Genomic DNA, 22,140 nt, shown 5'->3' on the forward strand with positions numbered 1-22,140 from the left:
GGAAGGTCTTATGAGGAAAGGCTGACAGTCTTGAGTCTGTTATCATTGGAAAGAAGAAGGCTAAGAGGGAATTTGATAGAGACATACAAGATGATCAGAGGATTAGATGGGGTAGACAGTAAAAGCCTTTTTTCTAGGATGATGAGGTCAACTTGTACGAGGGGGCATAACTACAAATTGAGGGGTGATAGATTTAAGACAGATGTCAGAGGCAGGTTTATAACTCAGAGAGTGGTAAGGGCATGGAATTATAGTTAACTCAGCCACATTAGGGAGATTTAAACAATCCTTGGATAAGCATATGGATGATGATAGGATAGAGTAGGGTAGGGGTATGAGATTAAGTGAGTTCACAGGTCGGTGCAACATCGAGGGCCAAAGGGCCTGTTCTACGCTGTATTGTTCTATGTTCTATGTCTTAAATTGGAAATTTGATTTAAATTGCAAATGACTTCACTTTTCTGCATTAATCACCGTTGAATGGTTAGACATAAGCAAAACAGACCTCTTCCTTTAATGCTGTCTCATTCTTGACAGAAGGATGAAGCTTTTCTTTGTGTTTTTAATTCAGTTAAAAATCACACAATACCAGATTATAGTCCAACAGGCTTATTTCAACAGGCTTTCAGAACGCTGTTCCTTCATCAGGTAGTTATTGGGGCACGATCATAGGACACAGAATTTATAGCAAAAGATCATAGAATCATTCAACTGATGTGATGTGTTGAACAAACCAAGATTGCTGTTAAGTCATTATTCACTTAAATGGGGTTGTAGGTTTTGCTTTAGTAATATGTAAATCCCAGAGCTTCTTTCAAGTCACAGTCCCAAGATAACTTTAGGTTTTATAAAAAAAGGTAACATCTTAGTTCAGATAATGCATTAAAAGTGTGAGGTTAGAGTCTATCTGTATTCCAACCTTGAGTCAGACCCATTCTATTTCCAAAGTAGGAATTCATAATCTGTCACATGGGCAGACTGCCTATAGATTGCCTGCTTTTTGAACAAAATAGAACATATCTGCAAGTACAAATCTGCAAATGCAAATTCACTCCATAGACCTATATGCATGTGTGCGTGTATGTGAGTGAGAGAGAGAGAGTGCGAGAGTGCGTGTGCGTGTGCACGAGTGTGATGAATGAGGACGTCCTTCAGCACCTTCAGGTGTCCGTCACATTCTCCCTCATCTAAGCTGATCCTTTGTATGCATTGGACTTGTCTGTCAGGGATGGCTGTTTTATTATATTTAGGGTGGAAGCGGGAGAAGTGTAGCATTGTGAGATTATCCATGGGTTTGTGGTCGAGTGAGGTACTGAGTGCCTGTCCTTGATGGAGGTACGTGCGTCCAATAATGAATTAGATTGAATTGAATTTATTGTCACGTGTACCGAGGCAATGTGAAAAGCTTTATCTTGTGAGCAATACAGGCAGATCACATAGTTGAATAGGATGGATAAGTAAATAATAGGTAAACGGCGGTAAAAACAAAAACATAGGTACAGGTGAATGCTAAGAGTTTGTGAGTCCATTCAGTATTCTAACAACAGTAGGCTAAAAACTGTTTCAAAACTGGCTGGTGCATGTGGTCAGGCTTCTGTATCTTCTCCCCAATGCTAGAGGTTGTAGAAAGGCGTTGCCAGGGTGGGATGGATCTTTGAGAATGTTGGCGGTCTTTCCTTGACAGCGGGCCTGGTAGATGGATTCTATAGATGGGAGGTTGGCCTTTGTGATTGTCTGGGCCAAGTTCACCACTCTCTGTAATCGTCTCCGATCTTGAATGATACAGTTGCCATACTGGGTAGTGATACATCCAGGCAGAATGCTCTCGATGGCACACCTATAAAGGTTGGCAAGGGGTATTTGCACTCATGCCAAATTTTCTCAGCTGCCTGAGGAAGAAGTGACACTGTTGGGTCTTTGTAACCAGTGCGTTCACATGAAGTGTCCAAGAAAGCTTGTTGTGGATAACCACTCCCAGGAGCTTGACCCTCTCTATTCGTTCCACCTCTGTGCTGTTAATGTGTAGAGGGACATGAGTGACATCCCACCGAAAGTCAATAATGATACAGATTCTAAAGAGTAGTCCATGGTAAATCTGATGATGGGATGAAACTTGTTGATATCCCTATGTAGCTGTTTCAGTGATGCCTCACTCTGGGTCCAGAGGAAGAGAATGTTGTCAAATGTCTGGTATAGAGTGTTAGTTGGAGGTCCTGTGCAGCAAAGAAGTCTTATTCGAACATGTGAATGAAATGTTGGCATATTGGGGTGCAGATTTTGTTTCATGGCTGTTCTGTGTGTCTGGATGAAGAACTGGTTGTCAAAGGTGAAGATGTTGTGGTCAAGAAGGAAGCGAATGAGTTATAGGATGATGCTTAGACATTGGCTGGTGTTGGTGTTGAGTGCTGAGGGGGTTGCAGCGATGCTGTCATTGTGGGGGATGCTGGTGTAGAGTACCAAAGCGTCCATTGTGACAAGGAATGTTCATGGTTCAACTGGTCTGTGGATGCTGAGTTTCTGTAAGTAATCTGTAGTGTCACTACAGAAGTTTGGGGTCCCCTGTACAATGGGTTTCAAAATGCTTTTGACATAGCCAGAGAGGTTGTCACACAGGGTCCCATTGCCTGATACGATGGGACGTCCAGGTGTGTTGGCTTTGTGTAACTTTGGAAGGCAGTAGAAGTCCCCTACATGAGAAGTACATGGGATGAGAGTGCATAGGGAACTCTGAACAACTGGATCAAAAGTCTTGATCAATCTGTTTAATTCATGGGTGTGCTGTTTAGTCAGATCAGCTGGTAGTTGCCTGTAGTGTTCCTAGTTGTTCAGTTGTCGGTACACTTCCTTGCAGTAGCCCATTCTATTCTGAATGATGATGGCTTCTCCTTTATCAGCTGATTTGATGATAATGTTGCGATTGGTTCTGAGAGCATGGATAGTGTTGCTTTGTGATCGTATGATGTTGTGCTCAACCGTGTGGCTGATGAATCTGCTATTTACACATTTCCTGACGGCTTGAGTCGACATGCCAAGCCAAGGGCAGCGGCCCTCCAGAGGGGTCCAAATCAACTCCTTCTTTGGTCACTCCACTATGGGTCTCTCTGACAACTGTTGCGGTTCGTCAGTTGTCTCATCTGGCTTGCTGCTGACATCTTGGAAGAATTCCCAGTGTCTCATGCGTTTGATGAATTCCTCTGTGCCTGCTGCAGGATCAATGGGGTGCACACAATCTGTAGGCTGACAGTCCATGTGGCATTCTATCAATTCCTAGTTTGGAAATAGAAACAATTGAAACCTGCATCTCCATTCTCAGTGATTAAACACTTAACAGCAATCTAGGATCGTTCAATACATCGCCTCCCCACTCCCATCAGCATTCTGCAGAGACCAGTCCCTTCACAACTCCCTCGATAGATCTACCCTCCCCCCACCAAACCACCTTCCACTCCTGGCACCTTCCCTTGCTGCTGCAAGAGGTGTAAAACCTGCGCCAACACCTCCTCTCTCACCTCCATCGGAAACCCCAAGGTCTCCTTCCACATCCAGCAGAGATTTTCCTGCACCTCCAAACACCTCATCTGCACGGACCATTGTTCTTGATGTGGTTCTCCTCTACACTGGGGAGACAGGACGCCAATTCGCAGAATATTTCAGGGAACATCTCTGGTACACGTGCACCAAACAACCCCATCGTTCTGTGGCCGACCACTTCAACTCCCCCTCCCACTCCACCAAGGCCATGCAAGTCCTAGGCCTCCTCCACCTCCAATCCAAGCCACCATCCAATCCAGGAAACCTGAAGGAAGAATGCCTCAGCTTCTGCCTTGGGACCCTCCAACCATACGGCATCAATGTTAATTTCACCAGTTTCCTCATATCCCCTCCCCTCACCTCATCCAAGATCCAACCCTCAAACTTGGAAACATGCCCCTCGACATCGCATCAGTTGTATGACACTTCAATCTTTTGCTATAAATTATGTATCCTATGGTCTGCCCCACTAGCGACCTCACAAAGAAGTAGTGCTCTGAAAGTGTATACTTCCAAATAAACCTGTTGGACTGTAACCTGCTGTTGTGTGATTTTTAACTTTGTAAACCTCAGTCCAACAGTCAATCATTACAAATCAGCCCGAGTAATGTCTGGGACGCAAACATAATCACAGGCCACCTCTCAGTGTCACCTACACTCCACAATTGCACATTTATATGCTGTATGAGGGCCTAAAATTGCTTTTCAAACAGATTCAACTGTAAATATTATTGTTGAATGATCATGTTACTAAGGAGCCATTTTGTTTCTGATTTCCCTCACATTGGCCCATTGGGATTGTGCAGGTGACTGACCTCTGGTAGTCCTCTGACTAGCGTAGGTTTCTTCCTCAGCCTGCTGCAAGAGACAATTCAGTGATATGTTCATCAGACAGTGCTCTTGGTTAGCTCTGATCTCGCCATGCGAGTGTCAGTATTTGAGCCAGTGTAGGATGCAGGAAACAGCCTTGTCAGGGCTTGCTCTGAATGATCTGCGGCTTCTTTCTCGCAGGTGGAGGATGTAGTGGCAACTGGAGGGACTGGTCTCCTCTGGGATGGTGTTGCTAGGATGTCTGTGATGCATGTAGAAGACAAAAGAAGAAATGAGTTGAGTGACAGATGCAGAGGCTTCAGCATGTTGAGAAAACACTCACAGTGGTGGTAATAGGACAGCAGCAGAGCACTTCACAATGAATCTTGGTTGGCAGACAATGGAGATCTTGGCATCACTGCATCAATGGTCTGCACCCTCTCCTGCAAATGCATGGGATTTTCTCCTGTGCGAATGAATGTCAGGCACCACATCACCCAATTCTGCCTCCTCTGTCCCACTGAGAGCTGTTTTTTGCCATTAGAAGCAAGATCGGACACTGATTGAAATAAAAGTGGCTTTGGTGCAGATGGGGGAAATGTGAGTTGTTGTGAGTGAATGAGTAGGAAGTGCAGAGGACATGAGGGGTATTCGTTTTTTGGGATTGATGATGGTGAAAGCATTGAGGAAAAACGTTGCACACAATAATGAGAATGTTAAGACATGAACCTTAGTGGGAATTGGGTACAATGGCAGAGTTAGATTGAGTTTGGGGAAGCAGAGGGAAGATGGTTGCACATTCCCATGCAGATGGTGGAAGGTCATTAACCTTCTTCCTGCACTTCTCTGGACCCTGGAAATTACACCAATCCTGAATGAAACATCAGACCAGGCTGGCAAAGTCTGGTGTGTGGTCTTCCCTGATGGTCCTAAAGAAAGAGGACAACAATAGATTCCATCACCCCATCTACCAGGACCTCCAACTTGGGTGCCTATTTATCTCTATTGGCTATCTCCTTTGCACATCTACACACACACACAAACTGTCATTGACAATTCCTAGCTTACAGCATTTGAACTGACGTGTGACTCAGGTTTAATTATTGTGCCAGTGGTGTAAATCCCGAAAGGTGTCCAGCACTGATCAGCATTGCTGAGCATGAGATAGCATGAATGTGGCACCGTGGAAGTTCGGGGCATATTGAAGAATAATTTTCTGAAAGGGTATTGGAAGCAGGTGTCAAAACCACTTCCAGAAAGACATTAGGTAAATACTTGAAGAGGAAATGTATTCAGGACTGTGGGGATAAAAATCAATGCATGTAGTTAATTGGGATTTCCAGGCAGAAAAATAGAAGAATCTTCACCCCTTTACGCAAGCAGATTTAACAGTAACCTTCAGAACCGGTTTGGACCAGTACAGCACCGGTACCACAGATAAAATTTACAAAGTTATGTATAAACACAATGTGCCTTTGATGCCAAACCCATCTTAAACCTGAACTCGAAGGAAAGCCATATCAAAGACCAGTCGTGAATGCAGACTGCGTTGACTAATCATGTTTGGACTGAGTAAACATGTGATGAAAATGTTAGCAGCAGTCCTGACATTCCTTTCATCCATGTAACCTGATGGCAGTGCACTCCCACAATGAATTGTAAATGTAAGAATTTAAGAATTGTTTTTTGTACCAATAGACAGGAATGTCAAGAGAAGACAAGCATTTGGAACACTTTGAGGCTAATTGCCTCCTTACCTGAACTGCTAGTGTGGGAACCTTTGCACGGTCACTCCCTTTCTCCTCCCATTCATCTCGTTAGACTCCTGAGTGCTTTAAGATCTTGTGGTCTTAAGGGTCTCAGCGCGGTAAGCTCCTTTCGAACTGTGTTAATGCTGCACCCTCTCCAGAAGAAGTATGTTATCACACACAGCATGTAGAAGATAGAACATTTTCAGATGTACTTCAGACCAATTTAAAAGGTTTTTTAGTTGGTATTCACACAACTGCAGTCTACAGGAACCAGCTCAATTGCTTGAACATGACATGACACCAGCAACAGACAGGGTGGGCATGGAGTGGCTGGTAGAAAGATACTCTTAGAGGGTCTTGCTTCCTGCCTGGAATTATCAGCAACCACAGTGTGCAATGTGAAGGATCTTCACCCCCACTGCCAGGTACAGCCAGGTACTTCAACCAAGGATAACATAAAAGTGATTTTGTCGTAGACTTTTAAAAAAGCTTACCCGTGTGAAGAGAACACATAACCACATTTCCTTCACCAATCACAGTAGCACTAGGCTTGATCTTCCCTGAGGGCTTCTGAACCACAGGAAATGGTTCAATCCCGGGTCAGAAACCAGGAGCAGGTACTGACAGAAGGGAAATAGGGGTGACAATGCTTCAAATGAAGTAGCCCTCTCTCCCAATTTCTTTTTAAAGTCTAAATAAATGAAACCAAACAAAGACATCCAAAATGGGATAAGCCAAACTATTAACAGATAATGCAAGTTTAAACATTTTTGATATATATGGTAAATTACAATCCCATTCATCCTAACATCATTCCTTTACACTATGTCGAGGAGAGTGAGTTCCTTCTCTGTCACGTCCAGTGGGTTAATTTGAACTGTAACTTCAATTCTGATAACCTCTTCCTTTGAATTTTCATATAATTGAGCTTTGATGTTCTCAGTTTCAAATAACGTATTCAGGATTTTAACCAAGCACATCTGGTCTAGAACTTTCAAGTCAAACTCATTATATTAAGATCACCTTTTTATTAACAGTTCTATAATATTCCCTTTCTTCAGGAGCAAATTTAGGCAGCTAGCTTCAGCCAAGACTTTTGTAGAACTTCCCAACTTTTGTCAAGGTCTGATCACTTCTGCTCAGCCAAGACCAATTTCCAGAAACCACCAACATAGAATGTAGAACATAGAAAATTATAGTGCAGTGTAGGCCCTTCGGCCCTCGATGTTGCACCAACCTGTGGAACCAATCTGAAGCCCATCTAAACTACACGTTTCTATTACCATCTATATGTTTATCCAATGAGCATTTAAATGTCCTTGAAGTTAGTGAGTCTACGATTATTGTAGGCAGGGCGTTCCCTGTCCCTACTACTCTCTGAATAAAGAAACTACTTCTGACCCCTCATTCCAGCAATCATCATCCAAGGAAAAAGGCTCCTACTGTCCACGCTATCTAATCTTCTGATCATCTTAAATGTCTCTATTAATTCACCTTTCAACCTTCTTTCTAATGAAAACAGCCTGAAGTCCCTCAGACTATCTCTCCATACCAGGCAACATCCTGGTAAATCTCCTGTGCACCCTTTCCAATGCTTCCAAATGGAGATCATGATTATTACATTCGGTTTTAAAATCTTCACTGTGTAAGCAAAATCTTACTACGTCCCAGGAAGTCAGTCTCATTATGTGTTTTAAAAGAAATTAAGTCAGGACACCAATCCCTGTACGTTTCAGCATTGAACTTACATTCAACACGTTGAATACTCGGACAATTCAATCAAGGGTTGCAGAAGTGAATCAGCAACAAACATCAAAGCAGTTGATTATCCCTTTGAACGGTGCTGGTGCATTGAACTGTTAGTTTGTTGAAATGAAAGCTCGATATACAACAGGAATACTGAACACCTGCAGTTTGTGTACATACCACACAGTCAAGGCTACACATTTGGTTTTTACAATAAAACAAAAGTGTATTGCACTAAAGAAACAGAAATGAGACAAGTAAGTTATCTACACAACATTGTTTGAAAACTTTCAAAAATGCAGCAAAACAAAATCAACTCTAGCATTTAACAATTCATCAAAATCTATAAACTTTTGCTCCTGTACAATGTGTCAGGTTGACTTTACTGCTTCTTCTCAGTTCCAATTGAATGAACTAGGAAAGCTTTCCCCTTGACCACTCACACAACTATGATCTCAGACTTACTCAACTTTGAACAACCAATGCAGACTTCTAACCAACTCCTCCTCATCCAAAAGTTTTACAATTCTACACTCTTTTGTCAAACTAATTTATTTCTTTAACAGCTCTGAACAATCTTCCTTTTCTTGGAAGGACTACACATATTTGCTTTCATTCAGGTCTCTTTCAGACTAAGTAAGAAGAAAGCTGTTCATCTTACCTTCTGCGAAGAGTTTAATGGTTTCTTTCTCTGATAATAAAGCCCTGCCTCTGTTGAAAATAAACGAGTTTCCACTCACAAGCCAAGATATGCATTTTAGTTTGAATTCATGGCTCTGGAAACACTGCCCAAGTTAATTTTTAATCCCCTTCACAAAAATAAAACTAGCTCTCATATGTCACTATTTTAAAATCCAAACTCATAAGAATTGATATCATACGAATAAATCACACATCTTTCATCAGACAATGTATCACTTCCAATCCAATGTGCTCCAAGTGTGTTTATTAACCTCATGTGAGGGGCTTATCAAAATCTAGAAACACTACATTTGTCCTTACCTATGCTACAAGTGGCACCCTCTAAAAACTGCATCAGATTTGTCAAATATGATTTCAGTTTCATAAACATTTAATTGTTATTCTGCCTCCAATCTTACCACTATTTTCTAAATCCAATTAGCTCAAGTGCTCTTATGACTCAGTGATAATGTCTCTATCTCTGAGCTAAGACATCTCGGTTCCAGGTGTGTCATAACACATTTGAGCAAGTTGATTAAAATAAATTAAAAAGGTCTTGTTGTGCAGTGACTGTGTACTTGCCTCTGAGCCAGGCACCTGGGATTAAGTCCTACCTGTTCCAGAGCTATACTGTAACAGATTTGAACTGGTTATTTAAAAATACTCACAGTTATCTCATACTTTATAACAGATTCTAACACACCACTGATATCAAACTAACAGATGAGTAGTTGTCCACTTTCTTTCTCCCTCCCTTCTTAAATGGAGACAAGGACACTACATACCCTTCTTTACAGACCGCAAGAGGTTTCAGAATCTATAGATATTTGAAAGATGAGCTCCACTGCGCAACTTACCTCCATAGTCATCTTCTTCGTCATCTGGGAAATAATTCATCTGACCCAGACAATTTGTTAAACTTCATCCCAACTGATTTTGCAGATACTACATTTTCATTCATTTAATTTCTTTTCGTTTCTCATTTTCACAAAGTCATACGTTCCCGAGTTTTTCTGGGAAATTTTCAGTACCTTCATCTGTGAAGACAGTTAGAACATAGAACATAGAACAATACAGCACAGAGCAGGCCCTTTGGCCCACGATGTTGTGCCAAACATTTGTCCCAGCTTAAGCACCTATCCATGTACCTATCCAATTGCCGCTTAAAGGTCACCAATGATTCTGACTCTGCCACTCCCACAGGCAGCGCACTCCATGCCCCCACCACACTCTGGGTAAAGTACCTACCCCTGACATCCCCCCTATACCTTCCACCCTTCACCTTAAATTTATGTCTCCTTGTACCCTTCCCCTCTGTTGTACCCGGGTAAAAAGTCTCTGACTGTCTACTCTATCTATTCCCCTGATCATCTTATAAACCTCTATCAAGTCACCCCTCATCCTTGGCTGTTCCAATGAGAAAAGGCCTAGCACTTTCAACCTATCCTCGTACAACCTATTCTCCATTCCAGGCAACATCCTGGTAATTCTCCTCTGCACCCACTCCAAAGCTTCCATATTTTTCCTAAAGTGAGGCGACCAGAACTGCACACAGTACTCCAAATGTGGCCTTACCAAGGTCCTGTACAGCAGCAACATCACCTCACGACTCTTGAATTCAAGCCCTTTGCTAATGAATGATAATACACATAGACCTTCTTACAAGCTCTATCCACCTGAGTGACAACTTTCAAAGAGCTATGAACATAGACCCCAAGATCCCTCTGCTCCTCCACCTTACTAAGAACACTACCATTAATCCTGTATTCCGCATTCTTATTTGTCCTTCCAAAATGGACAACCTCACACTTGACAGGGTTGAACTCCATCTGCCAATCCTCAGCCCAGCTCTGCATCATATCTAAGTCCCTTTGCAGCTGACAACAGCCCTCCTCACTATCCACAGCTCCACCAATCTTCGTATCGCCTCCAAATTTACTGACCCACCCTTCGACTCCCTCTTCCAAGTCATTAATAAAAATTACAAACAGCAGAGAACCCAGAACTGATCCCTGCGGAACTCCACTTGTAACTGGGCTCCAGGCTGAATATTTACCATCTACCACCACTCTCTGACTTTGACCGGTTAGCCAGTTCTCTATCCAACTGGCCAAATTTCCCACTATCCCATGCCTCCTGACTTTCCACATAAGCCTACCATGGGGAACCTTATCAAATGCCTTACTAAAATCCATGTACACTACATCCACTGCCCTACCCTCATCCACATGCTTGGTCACCTCCTCAAAGAATTCAATAAAACTTTTAAGGCAAGACCTACCCCTCACAAATCCGTGCTGGCTGTCCCTAATCAAGCAGTGACAGATACAAAGTAATGTTTAGTTTCTCTACCACTTCCCAATTCTAGTTTATAAATATGCCCATCTCCATCTATAATGTCACCCACTTACCTTAGCTAAAGAGACTTTAACCAGCCAACTTTACACTTCACCCTAGTTTGCATTCATATTAGCCTTTTATTTTATTTATCATTCTCTTGGACATCTTTTTCTGGATTTTAAATTGATCCCAGTCCTCAGGTTTATCACTTGATCTGGCAACTTTATAAGCTATTCCTTTTAACTTTTTGTAACCATGATTGATTCACATTTCCTGAGATTTTGCATCTTAGAGGGATACATTCTTGCTTATTATGGACTGTATAATAACTATTTAAACACTAGCCTTTGGTTATCACTATCAAATCTTTGAATGTATTTTCCCAATCCAAGTTGGTCTCTATATTTTCATAGAGTCATGGTGTCATACAGCACGGAAACAGACCCTTCGGGCCAATCAGTCCATGCCGAACATAGTCCTAACTAAACTTGCCCCACTTGCCTCCTCTTGTTCATATCCTTGTAAACCTTGCCTATTCGTGTATTATCTTAATGTCTTTTAAATTTTGTAACTGTGCCCACATCCACCACTTTCTCAGGAAGATCATTCCACATGCAAACCACCCTCTGTGTAAAACATTTGCCCCTCATATCTTTTTTAAATCTCTCCACTCTCACCTTAAAACTGTGCCTCCCGGTCTTGAAATCCCTCATTTGAGGGAAAAGACAGCTACCATTGACCTTATCTATACACCTCATGATTATATAAACTTCTGTAAGATCACCTCTCAACCTTCTACATTCCAGTGAAAAAAGTCCCAACCTAGCAAGCCTTTCTTTATCACTTAACTCTTCCATACTCGGCAACATCCTGGTAAATCTCTTTTGAGCCCTCTCCACCTTAATAATATCCTTCTTATAACAGGGTGACCAGAACTGGACACAGTATTCCAGAAGATGCCTCACCAATGTCCTGTCCAACCTCAACTTGACTTCCCAACACCTAGGACTGAGCAAGGAAGGCAAATGTCCTAAACATCTTTTTAACAACCCTGTCCATATGTAAGGCAAACTTCAAAGAATAATGTGCCTGAACCCCTATGCCCCTCTGCTCTACAACACTATCCAATATTTCCTTTTGCTCAGATTTGAGACGTTAGTTTCAGGATGAACTAGGTTATATTCAAGCTTAATAAAAACTTTGGTCATATATTGGTCAAATATTTACCAAAGGCTTCTTTATTGATAGATCATGGACTCCCCACAGTGTAGAAACAGGCCATTTGGCTCATCGAATCCACAGCAACCCTTCAAAGAGCATCCCACCTCGACCCATGCCCCCTTACCCTATCCCTGTAACCCATGGCTAATCCACCTAGCTCACACATCCCTGGACACTCTGGGCAATTTAGGATGGCCAGTCCACCTAATCTGCACATATTTGGACTGTGGGAAGAAACCAGAGCATCCAAAGCAAACCCACGCAAACACAGGAAGAATGTGCAAACTCCACACAGCTAGTCATCCAAGGGTGGAATTGAACCCGAGCTCCTGGTGCTGTAAGGTAGTAGTGCTAACCACTGAGTTGCTATGCCACCCCAGAGTAATTGTGTAATCTCATTTCATTATGAAAGTCTAACATAGCCCAATCCCTAGTTAGTTCTTCAACACACTGCTTCACAAACACATTTCATACATATTCCAGGAATTCAGTCTCCATAATGTTAGTGCTGGTTAGATTTGTCCAGTTTTTATGTAAATGGAAGTTGCCTATTATTAATGTATCAGCTACACTATACATATATCTAATCTTCTGCATCATCCCCAACGTTATCATTATTATCTGGAATCTTATCAATAGTTCTCCCAAATAATCCACCCAAACTGATTCTACACTGAAATGCTTTGAAATACTATTCTTTCTCACTGGTCTCATCCCATATTAAGTGTGCTGCTCATCCTCCTTTTCCTTTAAGTCTATATTTTCAAATGATAAATATCCTTGAATTTTCATGACCCAGTCTTCATCACCCTGTAACCATGATTTGCTGTTGGCAATTAAATCACACTGATTTATCTTCATTTGTGCCTTCAAATCTTTTACTTTCTGATAAGTACTGCATGCATTCCAATATAGCGTCCTTAACTTTGTTTTGTTTTAGCATGAATATGTATTCTGATCCTGTTTGACTTTGTTTTCTAATTTTGCTCATGACTGTCCAAGGTTTGGATCCCTCCAATCTGAATTTCCTATTTGCCTAACAGTCTAATTTGAACCACTCCCACCATTAATCACAGGCGTTAGTCTCTGTGCTGTTAAGGTGTAATTCATCCATCTTGTACAGATCTTATCTACTTTAGTATTGCTTGTAATGTCTCGCAGTCAGTATGTCAGTATACCTTGAACAGACATGCTCATGTTATCATCAATATAGCATGTGGCCTGAGGGTATTCAGGTCTCATATTTCATCTTTGCTTGCAGCACTTGAAGCATGCAATGCTACTGAAAACATACTGTTTAATTCCTTTCTGTTGTAATGTGATAGTTAATGTTGGCTGATACTTACATGCTTGAAGAACGTAATAATTGCATATAATAATTAGCTGTAATGTTTTCTTAGGATTCTTCAATATTGCAATATGGGCACTTAGTTTCTGATATGATAAGGGGTAACATCAGCATTGCCACATTAGGAGGCACATCAAGAACTCCCATATATGTTGAACTGTCAGCCATTTGTTCATTTGCTCAATCCTCTTATTCCTATGCTCACTTGCACATAACGTGAAATTGACTGCTATGAGTTCTTATTTTTTATTTTTTTTCTACTCCCATAAAATCTACATTCACAGCCATTAGTTCCAGTGTGGATCACAAATTCTTGTTGTTCACAACAGCAGGACAAGAAAGGAAGAGGGAGAAAATAAATATATATGACATAAAAGCATATGAAAGGTAAAATTGTTAGTAATAGATTGTTGGAATGATCTGGGATAAAGAATTCAAATTGTGGAATGAGAAAGCATAGCAGAAATGTTAAACAGTTTGTTAGTGAAAAAGATGCAGAGGTGGGAATGTAAGAGAAAGATATGCTGCTCTTTTTCTGTGACAGGCAATTGTCTGAACAATTGTTACCCCTTAGAAAAGTGTTGATTAAATATTAGTTTTAGCTATTGTACTAACCAAAGGAAATCCAAGCTCCAGGAGCTTCTCCAATATTGTCTAGTTGGATATGACTGCACTTGGCTGTCTACATTCTCATCCATCAACCACAGTTGCAGGATGATCTGCATTGGTTTCACTTCCCATTCACAAACAATTACCTCTAGTCTGACCCTAGGATTTATCCTGGCTCATTGACATTTCACATTTACATACTACTTTTCAGAGACACCATCCAATATAGCATTGCTTTCCAGCTGTATGCTGATAACACCCAGCTGTACTTCAGCGGTACCCTCTGCCAATGCCTTTCCTGGGTGTAAGCTACTGGTTTTCTTGTATTGATTCAGCAGACATTTCCATCAAAACCTTCCTTTTATCCCTCATCAAAAAACATAAGTTTCTAGCTACTGACCTGATCCTTCTTCTCATCAATTGTGTGAGCCAATCCACACTTTTCACAACTTTGGTGATGTTTTTTGAAATAATTGACCATGAAATGGACTTCACTATACATCCATTCTATTATTAAGACTGATTTTTCCTCTCTCAATGATTTTGCCTGCCTTCACCATTGCCTCAGCTCATCAACTTGTGAAATCCTCATTCACATCTTTGCTACTTACATATTCAAACATGCCTTGGGCAACCTCTCATATTCTCACCCCAAACTGGGTGTGTGTTCTAAACATTGATGTTCCTGTCCTCACTTTGAGATGCATCACTCAACACCCTGTACACATTGATGTACTTTGGTATAGGTTACGCAAGATTTCAATTTTAATATTCCCATTCTTATTTTAACATCTGTCCATTGCCCCACCTTATCTAATGGTACAGCTACTACCAGTCCCAAATATCCACATTAATCTAATACTGGCCACTTCAGCATTCTTGACCTTAATTACTCCTGTGGTGTTCAATTATTCAATGTTTAATTGCAAGTTTATTACTTTTGATACACCCTGTGCCCTGCAAACTGGGACACTGGGAAAAGGGAGCAAAGCTGTAGAAACATCTAGAAGCTAGAATGTGAATCATGAAAGTAGAAATTTTAAAAGACTAAATAGGACCTGTTACATCTGTAGAAACTTGTGTCATCTCTGCATAAATTAGAGATTTAAAACGCACAAACAGCTCCAACACTGGTTGACTTTCCTTCATTGCAATTCCCTTCTTAAACCTTTCTACTAATTTTCTTCTGTCCTTTATGCCATGACTTGAAAATTACTTCTTTGTCCAATTTTTTGGTCTTCAGCTGGAATATCTCCTTTGCTTTATAATGACCTCATGAAGCACCTTAAAGTTGTTTACTACATTAACCGCTCTATAGAAACACAATTTCATCTTGCTGTGACATTGTCGTTGATAACAATGAAGTGAATCTATAGGAAAATTTCATGAAGCAATGCTCTGATTGTATTCTATGTATCTAGTAAAGATAAGGCTGGGAGCTTTTAGTTTGGTTTTGGGTTCAATCTTTTGTTCAGTTTACAGAATATGTGCTATAAATGCCAAGGTGGCTGGCAAAGATAGGCACCAGTGTAGAATAAATTCTACCTGTCTAAACACAGAGTCATAGAGATGTACAGCACATAAACCGACCCTTTGATTCAACTCATCCATGCCAACTATTTCTCCAAATTTAATCTACTTCTATCTGCCAGCATTTAGCCCTCTAAACCCTTCCTATTCGTATACCCATCCAGATGCCTTTCAAGTGTTGTAATTGTACAGCTTCCACAACTTCCACTGGCAGCTCATTTCATACATGCACCATCCTCTGCATGAAAATATTGCCCCTTAGGTCCCTTTTAAATCTTCCCCCTCTTATGTTATGACCTCGAGTTTTGGGCTCCTATACCCTGTGGAAAAAACCTTGACTATTCATCCTAGCCATGCCCTTCATGATTGTATAACTTCTATAAGGTCACCACTCAGCTTCTGACACTCTAGGGAAAACAGCCCCAGCCTATTCAACCTCTCACTATCGCTCAGACCCTCCAACTCTGGCAACATCCTTGTAAATCTTTTTTGAACCCTTTGAACAGCATCCTTCCTATAGCAAGGAGACCAGAATTGAATGCTGTATTTGAAAAGTGACTGAACCAACATCCTGTACAGCTACAACATGACATTCCAAGTCCTATCATTATTAGCTATTAATGCCAAATGATGATTATATCACTATTGTTCCTATTGGAATACTCATGCCAATATTTCCACAGTTTAATGGAACATGATCCCTCCACAGGAGATACAAGGAATTCTGAGGTTTGTTTCACTGTGGCAACTGACCGCATTGCGATGTGGCTGACAGATAATTGTTCTTGCAGCTCTTATATTTGAGGGAATTTCACAAATTACATAGATGCAAATGTAACCAAAGAAGACATAAATCAGTGAGATATCTGACTTCTGTTAGGGACCAAACCAGACCCCTCACAACAGTTTAAGACAGTAGTGGAGACCCTGACTTTTTTTTATTTTAAAAGTAGATGTGAAGTGCTTGTTCCAGATGTGATGTAACTGGTTCAACTACTTGACATTAAGCAAATGCAATTTATTTAAACACTCTTGTTAACATGCAAACAAAAGAAAGAGGAATTTAGAAAAACTTACTAGTGGAAAACTTAAGCGACTAATAGATTCAGTACCAATTACTAATTAACTGCTCCAATATTGTAACATTATATAAACACAACCCTTGGCAAAATGGTATATTCAGACACAGATTCTTACATGCAGTTTCCCAATACAGGAGGGAACAACAGCAAGAGGGATTTCAGGGAAAGACACAGTTAGGAATCATTTACTGAAGATTTTTTGAAACCAACTTTTCTGGGACCAAAACAGCTTCTCACTGCCACAGCTAAGAAAAAACTAGAAAGCTTGATCTGGGGAACTGGTCACTCCCCTATCATTATTAAACTTTTTTTTTTAAAAAAGCCTAAAGCCCTACTAAATGATTGATTTAGACTAGCTTCCGTAGCTACTTCACCACCACTGCCTTTACAACCCCTCTTCAAAAGAAACCTAGGGCAAAATAACCACTTTCAAGTGAAAGCATTGTCACACTTCCCACTTGCTGAGAAATGCCATGAGGAATATTTGATTAATCACAAGCAACATGTGTCTCAGTTCTAGGGAACAAACTTTAAATGTGAAAGTAAAATGGACAGCGTTTAATAAATGGAAAATAAAATGGATGATACTGGAAAAAAGTGAATTTTTAGCAGTGTGTTGACTAAGAAAAAGATGAAACAGGAATATAGGCAAAATAAAATACCAATTAGTCTAGACCTGCAAAAGCCAACAAGTAGTAGTCATTCCTAAACAGATATATAATATCCGAGTTTTCTAAGTAGCTGACTCAAAACATAATCTACCAAAGACCTTTACCTATTATACAAATATTATGGTTACTTTAAACTGAGCTGCAGTATTCATTATGCTTTATCCAAATGTAATGTACATCTTGTGCCATGAATTGCAAAGACAATTAATCATTAAAAAAAAACTTGCATCTTCAGGATAGTGAGATGGCCCAAAGTGCTTCAAAGAATTACAATCAAATACAACCATTTATGTAGCTCCTTTCATAATGAAATGCTCCAGGGCACTCATCAGAACTTCAACAAACAAAATATCACTTCGTGTAAATAATGGAAGGTAACTTCTCAGATTTTAAGGAGTGATTCAAAGAGATTTAAAGAGTATTTGAACAATCAAAGCCGGTGTTAGCAAAAGTGTTCAGCAGCTGAAGAAGGGACTAAGAAGAAACTAAGTTGTTGTGGTCATTGATAGGATGTAGAACATAGAACGTTACAGCACAGTACAGGCCCTTCGGCCCTGCCCCAGCCTGTGAAATTAATCTGATGCCCATCTAACCTACACTGTTCCATTATTATCATATGTATGTCCAATGCCCATTTAAATGCCCTTAATATCAGCGAGTCCACTACTGTTGCAGGAACTGGATATGTTCCTGGAAGCTCAGTTGCTGGTCAAATAGGACACAAAGGTTCTGAGCAGTTTGGATGACATGGTGATGGAAGAATTTACAGTTGAGAGATGACATTCGTCGCAGAGACATATAGATGTACTGCACGGAAACACACCCTTCGGTCCCATTTGTTGAAACTTGGCCCATATCCCTCTAAACCTTCCTGTTCATATACTCATCCAGATTCCTTTAAAAAACTCTCATTGTATCAGTCTCCACCACTTCCTCTGTTCCATACTTACACTACCCTTTGCATGAATAAATTGTCCCTTAGGTCCCTTGTAAATCTTTCCTCACTCACCCTAAACCTATGCCCTCTAGCTCTGGATTCCCCCTTCCCAAGGGAAAATATCTGGTGTATTTACCCAATCCATGTCCCTCATTATGTTATAAACCTCTATAAGGTCACCCCTCAGCTTCCAACATTTCAGAGTAATCAGCCCCAATCTATTTCGTCTTTCCCTATAGCTCAAATCCTCCAACCCTGGCAACACCCTGGTAAGTCTTTTCTGATCCCTTTCAAGTTTCACAACATCCTTCCAGTTGGAGGGAGACCAGAATTACACACAATATTCCAAAAATGATCTAACCAACAGTCACAACATGACCTCTCAACTCCTGACCCAATCCTCTGACCAATAAAGGAAAGCGTACCAAACACCTTCTTCACTATCCTATCTACCTGGGAGAAAAAGAAAATAGCTTCCGTCTTCCACATGCTGGGTTCCAATGTTTACCAAATAGACTGCAGCAGCACATGAAGGTGCCTCACCACTACCTTCTTAAGAACAATTAGTGATGGTCAAAAGCTAATGCCTTTCTATTGATGCTCACGTTCCAAGAACAAATAAGAAGAAATGTTGAATTGCAGGAAAATTCACTGCATCCAGAAACAGTGTCACAGAAACAGCTCGACAACACCGAGGGAGTGGAGAGGCCAAAAGAGATAGTGATAGGATAGAGTTTGATGTTGTCAGTGCTGATTAGAAACCTGAGGTTAAATCTGGTGTAACATTTTAAGTGGTTTTTGAAATAATGTAGTGAAAGTTTGTAATTTGTTTCATGCGTAGTGGGCTGTCAAAACTTTGCACACTTTTGTTCAATTGCGTTCAGTGTGGCATTGTTTGTACTTTGGCACGCCTGATGGCCAATGATGACATCATTACACGATCCCACGAGCAGTCTGCCGAGTCCGTCAATGAAAAACTCTAGGAAAGATTTTAGTTGTGAAAACATTGGTGTGGAAAAATCAAACATAATGATAGAATAGCACAGAATGATAAATGCTATTTAATGTATCAAACACAAAACACAACACAGAAATATTCACACCATGACAAGATCTTCTCCATCCATTAAATGTTCCCTGGGAAAGTTTAATAAACTCCAATCCTCAAAAAAAATGTCAAACCAACTTCGTTGACTTTGGCTGTGATCCACAAGACCTTCTGTATTCTGAGATTTTGTTCCCAATTTTAAAATGTGATGCTGGAGGTGGGGGACTGAGAATGTACCAGTGGTGCATGTGAGCCTCAAGAGGCAGAATTGTGGAGACCAGACGTATCTGTACGGCAGGCACTCATTTACAGAAAGGTTTGCAAAATCCTCTTTAACACTTGATGGGATCCACCAACTCTCCTTTATTGGAAGTGGGAAATTCCTGGTAGGGTCAGCGAGAACACTCTGAGCACTCACTGAGAAGAGGTGACTGGAGGAGTTCAGGGCAGGGGTTTGACTGTGATCATGGATGAGTCCAGGTGGAAATGAAGTGCCCTCCTGCTCTTCAGTAAGCTCTGTATACTCGTAACCCAACCCGTGCACTGTACGGTGCTGACTTCCATTTACGAGCCCATACGTTTCCAAATGTGAATAGTCTTGCACTAGATTATTGTCTTTAAACATGCTCCAACCAGGATCATGAGGGTGAAGGTTGACATTCTTTCCCCTTTTGCAAACAGGGCTATGACATCTGCAATCAGCGAGACCTCTGGAATCACCCATATCTTGAAGGAGGATTGGAAGATGTTGCCCAAGTCATTTGGAATTTTTACCCTTACTTTGGACAATAAGCCAAGATGTATCCCATCCAGACTGCCTGACATGTTGCTTTGCAAATTCCCAATCTTGTCAAAATACAGCGGACCACCACCTTCTCAAGGGCAACAAGGGACAGCCAATAAATGCTGGTCTTGCTATCCCACAAGGGAATAAAGAAAACTTCTTTATTTTTATTCTCTCCAATACATTCAAATCCTTTCAAAGGTACTAAGCTGGGGTGGGCTGACCTAATGCTTTTTACAGGTTTAGCATCAATATCCAGCTTTTCTCAGTCCAAACCTCACTTTATAAACTTAAATATTTGCTCCTGTCATAGCTCCCATGGTCTTATCTCTCAATAATATGGACCCAGGAGCATTATAGGCCCTCAATTATTCCTGAATTCTTTCTAACTGAGGGGTTTTGGCCCCTTTACTACAACATTCCTTTCTACTTCTCTGATCATTTCTACATTCACCTCTTTTTGAAAGTTATTATTGAATCTGCTTTCATTACATATTCAGGCATGCAATTCCAGATCATAGAAATTCACACTTAAAATTATAATTTCCACATCTCTGCTGTGGTTCTTGTAGTGTAATACATGAAGCTGAAGTATGCAGAATGCTATTGAAACAGTGTACATCATTTTTGGAAGTGATATGAAGTCACATGATCTTGCTGTCTGTTGTGGAACTTATCGAACCAATGGCAGAGTGAAGCCACAATAAGATGTTTCTTGACAAAGTTTATGATTTCTTTACCTTGGCTTTCTCTCTAAATATTGTGTGGTTGCGTGATTCCTGAAGAAGGGCTCATGCTCGAAACGTCGATTCTCCTGCTCCTTGGATGCTGCCTGACCTGCTGCGTTTTTCTAGCAACACATTTTCAGCTCTGATCTCCAGCATCTGCAGTCCTCACTTTCTCCTCCTTTCTCTCTAAATATTCAATATTAGCACAATCATGCAATGACAGATAAATCAATTGCTTAATATTTTGGCAGATTGAATTGTCTGTCTCAAAAAATGGATCTTCTGATGGTGTTGAGTTCAGTTGTGGGACCTACCCTTGCAATGCAATTCAATAATAACCTGAATTAATCTTTGTAACATAAAGTGCTGGAGAAACTCAGCAAGTCAAGCAACATCTGAAAATAATAGCCATGATGTTGGTGTTGGTGTTGTACTGGGGTGGAAAAAGTTAAAAATCACATAACACCAGGTTATCGTCCAACAGGTTTATTTGAAAGCACTAGCTTTTGGAGCACTGCTCATTTATCAGGTAGCTGTGGAAAAAGATCATAACACACAGAATTTATCGCAAAAGATTAGTGTCATGCCACTGAAATACTATATTGAACAAACCTAACTTGCTGTTAAATCTTTCATTTTTTTAGAATGGGTTGCAGATTTCGGTTCATTAATACATAAATCGCAGAGCTTTTAATTCACATTCTTGAGATAACTTGATGTTTTATAAAAAAAGGTGACATCAGCTCAGAAAATGCACTAAAGGTGTGAGGTTAGAGACTGTCTGTATCCCAATGTTGAGTGAGACTGGTTCTATTTCCAAAGTACAAATTTATAAAATATTACATGGATTGGCTGCCTGCAGGGACTGCCTGGAGATTGTGTGATTCTTGTGCAAAATAGAATGTATGTGCAAATATAATACAGCAAATGCAAATACACCCCATAGACTTATATGTGTGTCTCTGTGCATGAAAGAGAGAGAGACAGTGTGCATGTGAGTGTGTGCGTATGAGTGTACATGCATGTGAGAGAGTGCGTGTTTGCATGTGTGCATGCTTGGTAAAGTGTGTATGTGAATGTGATGGAATATAAGCCTGTAAGAGGATGTGTACGTGGGTGTGAGTGTGTGGGGTATATCTGTGTGTGTTTGTATTACAGAGAGAGCGTGTGCATGCGAGAGGGTCTGCTTGAATGTGTGTGTGTGTGTGTGTATGCAGAGTGAAGTGGGGTCATCTGTAGTGTGACATGAACCCAAGGTCCCAGTTGAGGCCATCCTCATAGGTTCCAATCTTGGCTGTCAGCCTCTGCTTGATTACTCTGCGT

The 22,140-nt window shown here is 40.7% G+C and overlaps 1 pseudogene; it reads right to left on the reverse strand.

The window, feature by feature from the left end:
• The window catches only part of LOC140465529 (beta-1,4 N-acetylgalactosaminyltransferase 2-like), a 63,416-nt pseudogene that overhangs the window by 19,372 nt on the left and 21,904 nt on the right, over nt 1-22,140 (reverse strand).

This window comes from Chiloscyllium punctatum, chromosome 42, assembly GCF_047496795.1.
Source record: "Chiloscyllium punctatum isolate Juve2018m chromosome 42, sChiPun1.3, whole genome shotgun sequence".
NCBI classification, from domain to species: Eukaryota; Metazoa; Chordata; class Chondrichthyes; order Orectolobiformes; family Hemiscylliidae; genus Chiloscyllium; species Chiloscyllium punctatum.